At 41.9% G+C, this 10,918-nt stretch overlaps 1 protein-coding gene across 1 annotated transcript in view; it reads left to right on the top strand.

Annotated features, from left to right (window-relative positions):
* The first annotated feature begins 2,100 nt into the window (after positions 1 to 2,100).
* The window catches only part of RB1CC1 (RB1 inducible coiled-coil 1), a 68,146-nt gene continuing 59,328 nt past the window's right edge, over positions 2,101 to 10,918 (top strand). Inside the window, exons 1-2 of the mRNA XM_048508544.1 lie at positions 2,101 to 2,390; positions 10,746 to 10,867. The gene's annotated coding sequence lies outside the window, so the exon portion shown is untranslated. The remainder of the gene's footprint in view (positions 2,391 to 10,745; positions 10,868 to 10,918) is intronic.

Here is a 10,918-nt window from a genome sequence, read left to right as displayed (position 1 = left end):
GAGAGGCCCAGCGTCGCCATGGATGACACCAGGTCCGCAGCCACCGTGCATGAGGCGGTGTCGACATGGACGTTGAAATCCCCCAGCACCTACCCCCTTCCTCTTTCACCTGCCACCTCGGTCTGCAGCCTCGCTCGCCTGCCACCTCACTGTTCCTCCTGCCACCTACCTCTTTTACTGCCTCGCTCTATCACTGCTTCCCTCTCCCACTTGCCTTGCTCTCTCATCTGTTGCCTCACTCTCTAGCCCACCCACTGCTTTGGAGAGGTAGGGGTGCTATTTTGGAGAGAGGGAATGATTTTGGGGGTCTGGGGGCAAAGTTTTAGTATTTGCCCCAGGCACCATTTTCTGGTGGTATGCCACTGAGTGAAGTGTGGGCCCTCCTAAAAGAAGAGCTCCTGTAAGCTGAGCTATCACTAATCTAAAAAGAAGGAAATGTGGTAGGGGATACAAGAAGGCAATATGGATGAACAGAGAACTCTATGTTGAGCTAAGAAAGAAAAAGAATATGTTTAAGAAATGGAGGTAAGGACATACCCATAGAGAAGAGTATCTGCAGGTTGCTAGACACTATAGGTAAGTCATCAGAGGGGCCAAAACTCACAGTATGCTGATACTGACCAGGGAGGCTTGCTGGAACAAGAAAATATTCAGATAAGCGAGGAGCAAATGCAAAATAAAAAGGCAATAGGCCCACTGTTGAGTGAAAATGGAAAAACTCTGACAGAGGAAAAAGAAAGGGCAGGAAAACTCCATGCCTATTTGCCTCAGTTTTTTTCCTGAATACAGGAGCATCTAGAAATGGCAAGGCATGGCATCCAAATTGCAGGGTGACATGGACAGAAAAGTAATTGAGAAGCACCTGACTGTACTGGATGAGTACAACCCCCCCCCCCCCCCCGCCCCTGGCCAGGTGGTATGAACCCAGGAGTTCTCACAAAACTTTGAAGAAAGCTTGCAGAGAGCTTTCTAGAGAGTTTTGTCCATCATCTTACATGTCTCTTGAAGGATGGGAAACATGTCACAAGACTGGAGAAGGGAAAACATTATCCCAATTTTCAAAAAAGGGAGAAGGGATGTCTCAGGAAACTACAGGCCAGGGATCAATCTGCGAACCCCTGGAGGACAAGTTGATGATCTGGGAAAGTCAGTATGGATTTGTCCCCAATAGATCTTACCAGACCAACTTTGCTTCCTTCTTTAATTGAGTGACAAGCTTACTGGACTGAGGGAATGCTGTCAGTGAGGTTTACCTGGATTTCAGTAAAGCTTTAAACAGGATTCCCCGCACATGGAATAATGCACTTTCAATCCGCTTTCACAATTGTTTGCAGGTGGATTTTGCTATTCCATCCAGTAAAATCCAGCTGCAAAGTGGATTGAAAATGCATTGAAAGTGCATTATTCTGCATGTGCGGAAGGTGCATTATAGATACCTACTGCTTCCACATTGCCGTAGGGATGCCAGCCTCTATGCGGGACCTCGGAATTACTGCTCATCTCCAGACTACAGATTCCACCTCCCTTGCAGAAAATGGATGCTTTGTAGGGTGGATTCTAGGACAGTGTATCCCACTGAGGTCCCGGTCCTTCCCAGGCTCCATCCCCAAATCTCCAGGAGTTTCCCAACCTGGATCTAGCAACCCTAATGCCCAATCCCACACTAGTGACCAGAGGAGTCGTAGCAACTTTACACAAATAAATAAAACTGTGCACAATGCGCACAATACAGGTATGTGTGTTTGTACAAGGAAGCAAAAACAAAGGGATACCTGAAAAACCCACCGTACCAAAACTGACTACATGTTAGTCATTACACGATCTTGGAACCAGACGCGCAGCTACCATAAGCCCAACAAAACAGTTTCCTAAGAAACTGCGTACTTAGAAAAATTCCCTTCGCTCACGCTTTTAAAAACCTCCCTCAGCGGTCGACAAACACCCGCTTATTATAATGGGTCGGAGACACTTCTCCTTTGAGCCTTTTGCCCCGCCCGCTTTGAGCCGATGGTGACGCCGCTCTAGCCGTCTCGTCCTCGCATGCTCCCCTCTGCTTATCCGGCCTGTGACTTATCCGGCATGCATTGCGGAGCAAGAGAGTGACGACAATAACAAACCGCGGCGGTCAGGGCTGCGCTAAGCGAGCGGGGGCCCCGGAAGTAACCCGCGTCCTTTCTCAGCTGTCTCCCCCCTTCCTGCGCCTTGTCGGGGCCTCCGCCGTAGCAGTCCGCCCCCCGCCATCGGCCTTCCTCGCTTGGGTGGCGGCCTGAAGCTCCCTGTGGAGCCGCAGCGAGGAGGAGGAGGAGGAGGAGCTTCTGTCGCCGGCCACCGGCGGGGGATGGTGCGTGGGGCCGCCCAGCTGTTGCTGCTGTTATTGCGGCCTCCATTGGGTGAGTCGGGTGGGGGCAGAGAGGCCTGCCGTCGAGCGAGTAAGCTGGTTGTGGGGGTAGTGACCGTCACCGGGGCGACCCACGCCCGCCCGTCCTTCTTCGGGGCGGGGGGGGGGGCAAAAAAGAGTTTAATTCTGTTATGGGTTAGTGGCGCTGAACCCTAGCGACCTTTCTGGACAGCGAAGAAGGTTCCATATGGGAAGAGGCTGAGGAGTCCAGGACTTCCAAATGTGTGTTTCTTTCGAATCCAGGCACCAAGCCCGACTTTGTTCCCGAAGTTAACTCCAAGGGGGATGACTCAGCCCATCTGCACTTGGCCAGCCACGCCTACAGTACCTTGTTATTAAAAGCTGTCACCGTGGGTCGAGATTCTTTCTTTCCTCCTCTGTTTATTGTTGTGGGGTGGAAAGTCTTGGTTTCTACGGGCAAAAACCAAGAGGTTTTTGTTTCCCAACTTCGCTCCTATTTTGGTTATTCTGAGGCATGAGTGAGGCTGGTTTAAGACCATGCAGAAATGTTCAGTTACGCTTGATTCATTCCCTTTTCCTTGGCTTGGCCTTAAGTTGAATTCTGGTGTTTGAGCCAAGGCCTGTCCTTGAGTTACTTCTGCCTAAGACTTCTAATGTTTGCAAGATCACTAGCAATGACCAGACATGCTATTCCACTTGTAAGAATGCTGTTACCTGTTATAGATATCTAAGGTAATTAAAATGTCATTTGGTAGGGATGTATGAAAGAATAGGTGCCAGTCTGTTGCAATTCAATTCAAAATAATGTTGCTGACCTCACTGGAACTAGTGTAGGTGAAAGTAGATGGGCTTGAATGATACATATGCTGTGCTGCATTTGACATAAAAGATTGGGAAATAGTAATTGTTTCAGTAACATCTATAATATGGGTTCTGTAATATTGTTTTTCTGCTGAAAATTAGAGTGCCTGAGACATTTTTCGTCATGAGAGACACTGCATTTATTAAGGACATCAAGTCACCAGCTTTGAGAAGCCCTGTGAACTCGGATATTTAAATGTCAACATTTGAGGTGCATGTAAAACACCACCAGATAGTTATTGAATACTTTTTGTGAAGACTACTTTAGAAAGTCATTGTTGAAAGTACAGTCCTGTCAATTTTAACATGCAGATGTTTATATACTTATTAAAAGCTTAAGTATTAAATTTTCTTATTAAAGTAAGAGTGAATAAGATTATTTTGATTTCAAAGTGTTGAGAAATCTCACTTCAGTTTTGTTGTGCCACCATGTGCCCTTTTCCCACAAAAAAATTATAAATATACAAAGACTACATTATGTTTATGGCATTTTTAAGAAAGGTTCCCTGTTACGTAGGGTGGATTGGATTTGACTTAAATCAAATTGATTTAAATCACAATTTAAATTACAAGTTCGTAAGAGTAGATTTGAATCATGGTTATCTACATAAAGTCTCATTCTTGCTGGTATAATCTATTCCATGAACTTCTTGAAATTTAGGACTTAAGAGGTGAGGTGCTGATTTTGTGTACATAGATTTGAAAAAGAACGATGGGATTAAGACCTTTTTCTCAACTCTGTAGGGTTTTTTTAGTGGCATTTTTACTGTGATCTCCACAAACAAATTTGTAGTTTTGACAACTGCAACACTAAGCATCTATGATAATAGAAAAACTGCCCAAAGGAATTGTATGGAAACTTGAGGAAAAAACTTGACATACTGAGTGGATTAATGGAATTCATTTGCTGAAAAAATTAAACCTTGTATGAATATATAGCCTTGTAGTATATAATTACAAAATCCAATTTAAATTAAAAATCTGCTAATACAGTATTTTTCTTAATTTATCAGTTGAATGTGTAGCAGCTGAATAACTAATTGCTATCTCTGAAGTTGTTCTAGCAGTAGTCTTGGTAAAGGCATTTAGGAACTATTGAAGTATTGCTTGGTGTGTGGGTTTGGGGGCAAATCATGATTGTGCTTTACATAGTTTATCGATAGATGAAGTTCTTTACTTTTGCATACTAGTTTAAAGGAGTCAATGTTACTGTTGTTAAGACAGAAATATCCTGCAGTTGATCCAATAAATTTGAAATTGATAGATTTATATAGTAAAAAATTCCAGCATCGCCATATGGGAAGCTACTCTATTATGTTGGTAATATTGACTCCATAGTAGCATACTCTGTCCTTGCTTGTGGGAGTAAACATCTGGTGAATGTAGATTAAAATCTGTCTGCCAGTGGCAATGGGAGAGTTTTCAGTGATATGAAAATAAGGTATCTATACTGTCTGAACAAAGGCGGGTGGGGCGGTAGAATTTCAGCCCTGAATTGAGGAATTCCTGTATTTCATTTCTACAGTGAATTATCCTCTCTTGGAGCTTCTGCTAATCCTTACAGATCCTGTACATAGGAGCCTGTGTCATAAAAAATCAAATGAATATTGATTATCATATCAAATTATGCTACTTTGCATATTTATGAAATGTAAAAATAAAAATTCCTTTCTTATACGCAAGAAACTGTTTTACTTGGATATTTATCTACCACTTTTGTCTCCAGTGAGGATCTAAACTGGCCTACAGCATTGTTCTCACATTTTCCATTTTATCCACCAACAACTTCCCTGTGAGGTAGATTCAGTTGAGAGAGAGTCACTTAAGGTCATCCAGGAAGCTTCCATGGCAGAGCAGAGATTTGATCCTGGGTCTCATGGTTCCCATTCTATTCACTACATTGTGCTGGTTTTGTTTCTTATATAAAAGCTATAAACTGTTGCATGCTGTGCTGCTATAGCACACACATGTTAATTTTTGACATCTGTGAGAGAAAGGGGAACAAAGCTGAAATTAGAAAACAAAATATATACCGTATATACTCGTGTAAAAGCCACCCCGTGTTTAAGCCGAGGCACCTAATTTTACTGCCCAAATCTGGGAAAACTTATTGACTCGCGTATAAGCCGAGGGTGGGAAGCCGGGAGGCAGAGGAAGCTCCTTATTTGGGCAGTGACATCAGGGGGAGTCACTGCCCAAATAAGGAGCTCCCTCTGCCTCCTGGGGTTTGAGGAAGCCCAGGAGGAGGGCAGCAACAAGCGGCTTGGAGGTCGCAGGGAGGTCATCCCGGCCACACCCCCAGCCTCCGCAGAGGCCTGAAGAGCCAGCTGGTAAGCCGTGACCCCTGTATAAGCCGAGGGGGTATTTTTCAGCCTTAAAACAGGGCTGAAAAACTCGGCTTATATGTGAGTATATATGGTATCTATTTTCACAGACTGGCAGAATATTTGAATATAGGATTATACTTTATAACATCTAAAATTCTTCAGTAGTGTACCATCATACACATAATAACATGTTAATTGTGGTCAGTCACATTTAAAAAGTGGACATACTCTTGAAAATATGTTGTATGTATCGACCATATACATAGGAATTATATATATTCCTGATATGCTCCTCAAAGAACACTGTGCTTAGCTGGTAACCTATTTACTGGTGATTCCTGGTCTTAAAAATGTCTTCTTGTTCTCAGTCAGTGCCTGTTCTGCTCTGACCTGGTAAAACTGTCAGTCAAATGAGATCTGGACCTTGCAGGACTTGTCTCAGTTCTGTGGGGCCTGTAAAACCAAGATGTTCCATCAGACCTACAGTTGAGGAGAATAGTTCCATTCTCCTGTACCCTCTTCTTTTCCCTCTTCCCTGCCTTTCCTTTCTCTTCACTTCCTCGCTGATTTCTCTTCATTATTGACATTATCTTGTGAGAGACAGTCTTTTTATATTTTGTAGCATTTTATATATATTTATATAGAGTATTTACTTACCTGTGTATTTTAACAGTTGTTAACTGCTTGAGCTGCATGATTGGCAAAGAGCAGGATAAAAATTAAATAAATGTATTTATCTAATGATGCTTGCAGCCTGAATTACCCTAAAGGTAGCCAGAGCTGGAGAGCTAGCCAGGGTTCGTACTTGGATGGAAGGAGCAGTGCCACCAAGGAGCAGTGTCAAACCACTTGGTGATCTTGTGCCTTGAGCAGCTTCATGGATATGGTTGCCATGAGTTGGTTTGCAACTTGATGGCACATTATTCATTTATTCAGTGCTGCATGTTGCCTTATTGAAAAATCTTTACAATTATTTTGAATGAGTAAATTCTTTTGTTAAAAAGTATTTCATTGATTCAAAAGAAAAAAGTTGTCATTGGAATTTTTTCCCATGTTCCTCCAGATTTGCAAGTCTTTGATTAAATAAAGAAGAAGAAAAAGTCCTCAGTAATAAACAGTTTTCTTTTTCTGGGCCTTCATCACTTTATGTTTTTGCCTGGGATATTTCTAATTCTGTTTGAGTTTTAATTGATGCTGTGCACTAAATCAAAGGAAACTTCAGTAGCTGCATAAGAGTAGCATAGAAATGAAAACATCTCTATATAACGAGGGGTGCCTGAAGCTATGGAGGTCAAGGGATCTCATTCAAGTTTTAAAATAACTGTTTGCTGTTAATATGTGTTGGTTGAATGTGATGGTCTCTGTGTTGCCTTTTTAAAGAGATGATGTAGAATCTTGATTAGTTCCAAATATTTAGGACTCATCCAGAAATGCTGCCTTTTTACTGTATGATCTTAATTACATTTTGTAAAATGCATTTAGTTGTACAAAACAGACAAATACTTTACTGGAAAATAGACCAATATTGTGTAACTGGTTGGTTTCTCACCATATGTAGTTAATATTCTTGGTTAACCAATTCTAAAGGTGGCTTTGTCCAATCTGGTGTATGGAATCAAATTGTTACATCATGCAGTAGACAGAGCCGGTTGGGAGAATGCCAGATATACGTGTGAAGTTATATAATGGCCGTAGAAGGGGAATACTAAATAAGTGGTAGCAGTGGCATACAAGTAAGATTATAACTTCTCATCTCACCCCTCTTTTCAGTAAGCTAAATCTGATATTAATTTCGGGTACAGAATATATTTTGGAGTTAAAGTTAATTGTGAAGCTTTCCTGTTTGAAAAGTGAATATAACATTAAACAAAAGTATAGCAGCTTGTCAGAACAATTTGAGATGGCAGTTTCTGTATCTGAATTTGCACTACCATAACTAGTAAACCTGGATAGTTCTGGCTAGCCTAATCTCATTAGATCTTGGAAACTTTGCAGGGTTGACCTGTGTTGATATCTGAATGACAGATTTCCAAGGAATACCAGGGTACCTACGCATAGGCAGGCAATGGCAAACCACCTCAGAATGTCTCTTGCCATCAAAACACTATTGAGTCACGGTAAGTCAGCTGTGACTTGTAGCCAAAAATATTTATATAAACACACAACCCCCCTCCCCCCCAAAAAAACAACAACAACTGGAGATGCTATAACCCAAGGAATAAGTTTACAAACATAATACTAATGGCAGGGAAAAGGCAAAATAGTAATAGGCATTTTCACAGCATAACTTGCAGCTGTGTTGCTACATGCTAATTCCAGTATCATTCCTCATAATGCCCCCACATTAGTCATGCATCAAGGATATCAGTCACATGTGGCAAACTGTGGAAACACAGAGATGATGTCACAGAAACCATCCTTCACACAGTTGATTGAAAGAGATCATAGGATTCCCATAGTCCAAGATTTAGGAAGAGAGCAATTACTGCTACATTCTGGTACAAAGGTGGTTTTGAAAATATCCAGGCACGGCCAGCATCTGTCAGCCAATAACTCTTTCTATCAGGGAAAATGCCATTTTCAGGCAGGGAATTAGTACATTCCATAGAACTGATTGTATAGTAGATGGCAGCATGGCCATGTAATAAGTACATGTGCCTGTAAAACCCCTGGACAGTGAGCCTTCTAGGAGAGAGGATTTAATATTTTTTATACCAGAGATTCTATCCAAATGATGTGTCCATTGCTACAAATACTACTTGTGTACTAGTCTGAGAACCTCCCATTTTCTGCTCACAGTGACCCTATTAGGTAAGTTAGGTTGCGAGTGTTTGACTTGCCCAAAGTCTCCCAGTGAGCTTCCCTGGTATTATGGGTTTCCCAGATCATTATCAGAAACTCTGAGGAGACCCCAGAATGGTGCCCATGGACACCATGGTGCCCATGGACACATTTTCCGGTGTCCACCAAGTGTTTTGGGAATGTGGGTTGGGCCAGGTAGGATTCCCCAGAGTAATGGTTGAGTGGCCATTAGACGTCTGAAGGGCTGGGCAGATTTAAATAACATTGGTTGATTCTGCACAGCATAATAATAATGTAATAATAATCTACATCTGTTATTTGTGAAAACCGGTCTATTTTATTTCGTTTTTGTACTTCGCAGGGGTGCCTGTTTTCCATGATGGAAACAATCCATTTTCTTTCTGCCCTTTTGCATGAACCTGCTGTTGGTTTTTTTTATAATGCAAATGCTCAGACGCAAATATCTGTTTTTTCCTGTGTTCTGATTGGTGGAGAATCTACAGCAACTCCGGGAGCCCAAGCAGGACCTCCCTCTCCCATTTCTACATCGTGGGGGGAAAAAATTGGGAACCAAGACACATGTAAACCTCCCTTAATGTTGTGATATACAAAACAATAAATTCTGTCCCAAAAGGGAGCAAGGCAATATGGTCCAGCCACATCCAAACGTGTGCATTTGCCTAGCTGCATGCTCTGAGCACCAAAAAAAGGAAAAGGAATTCATTGCTGTTCATATTTGGGTGAAATGGCGCTTACATTTGCTGCCAAGGGGAGAAAACCTGTTTGGGAGACATTTCTGAAATGGTGGGCTGTCACACCAGATGGCAGCTCAGTAGAAATGAAACTGAGATGACATAAGATGGGAGAACGGGTGGCAGGGTGGGAAAAATAAAATTATTGGGTGCCCATGCCATTCCCACAGAAGTGGGTTCAACCAGTGATTTTTCAGAAAGGTTGTGATTTCGGCACTTTCTTAAAAAAACTGGGTTGAGAGAAATATAATGGGCCAATCCCACTTTGGGGAAGGGATCCATGTGAAGTTCTTCCCCAAACTGGGATATTTCCCTTTGTCAACCTATTATATTTATACCACGTGGAATCGACTATTGTTTCAGCAGCAGTTGCCATCACCAGAGTTTTGGTTTTATTCTTTTTCGCACTCCTTTTCCTAGTGTACTTTAAAAAAATTATTCCCCTTGTCCCCTGCACTTGGGTGGGTTGTCTCTCGCTTTCTCTGTCTCCTGTGGTGGCCATTTTATTGCCGTATCTATCACCGTGTGTCAGAATTTCAAAGCACTGCACAGGATCAAAAAATCTGAGGAGCCCTGCTCAAACTATTATGCCATACTGACTTTTGTGGAGTGACTGCTATTGAACAGTCTGAATGAGTTATGCAAGTTTGTGGTAGTAAGTCTCCCGATAGTTGCAGTTTCTAGTCCCAGTGAGACCAAAAAAGCCCTGGAAAGGAAAAGGCAATGAAGTAAAATTCAGACATTCTATTCCAAAAGCAGCATGTAGTCTGTCTGTTTTAGAGTGATAAATTGATGAGACAGATCTTGCTTTATGAGATGAGGCAAGATCTTTACCACCTTTATTTATAATAGGTTTTTCTCCTTTGAAATCTTCAGGAATCATAGGTAACAGTTTTATTTGGAAAAAAGTAAAAATAATAAACTTACAAGAATTGGTAAATGCAAACACATGGAGAATTCACACAGTCCTAGGATATAGAAAGGGATGGTGGGGGGAGGGGTGTTGAAGAGATAGGTTTGGAATAGATTGGGATTTTGTGGGGGAAAGCTATAATTGCTTTATCTAGAAGAGGAATGGTCCTGAGAAGCAGAGTTCAGTGCTTGCTTAAGTGCTCTGTAATTTCTGAGCAGCCCCCTTGATAACTTAACTCCATCCTGTGCATGTATAGCTTGTGGGGGAAAGCTATAATTGCTTTATCTAGAAGAGGAATGGTCCTGAGAAGCAGAGTTCAGTGCTTGCGTAAGTGCTCTGTAATTTCTGAGTAGCCCCCTTGATAACTTAACTCCATCCTGTGCATGAGACTCCTGGTCCCTGAGACATAGACCAGTGCTGAAAGATCAGTTTGCTACTGATATCTTTCAGTGCTTTATCTTCCGACTACCAGCTCCATGTGTGTGGACCTTTGTTTTAGCACACATGTTTCAGAGAAGAGGAAAGTTATAGCTCTGGGATGGTAAATATTCATTTTGTTTTCATAGTAAGTAGCAAAGAATTGGCACACAATTCTGAATAACTGGAATTTCTACACAAATACACTTTGGTTTAACATGACAACAGGAAACAACTATGCTGGATTCTGTAATCTGGAACAAGTACTTAACTGCAAAAAATAATTACAACTTCATTCTTTTTTCCCCACGCAGGTCTCTGATGCACCGTGTTTAATAGAAACTTCATTCTCTTGCCAAAGTCAAATGAGGAAAAGAAGAGGTTTTGAAATCCAGCCACTTTTAAAGACCCTTGTACCTCCATGCAGTACCTGAAGGTACCTTTTTTCTCCTCAGGGAAGTAAGGATTCAGGTTAACAGACCAATTC

The sequence above is a fragment of the Sphaerodactylus townsendi genome, linkage group LG09 (genome assembly GCF_021028975.2).
Source record: "Sphaerodactylus townsendi isolate TG3544 linkage group LG09, MPM_Stown_v2.3, whole genome shotgun sequence".
In the NCBI taxonomy this organism is placed as follows: domain Eukaryota; kingdom Metazoa; phylum Chordata; class Lepidosauria; order Squamata; family Sphaerodactylidae; genus Sphaerodactylus; species Sphaerodactylus townsendi.
This window is presented reverse-complemented; position numbering and strand designations above follow the sequence as displayed.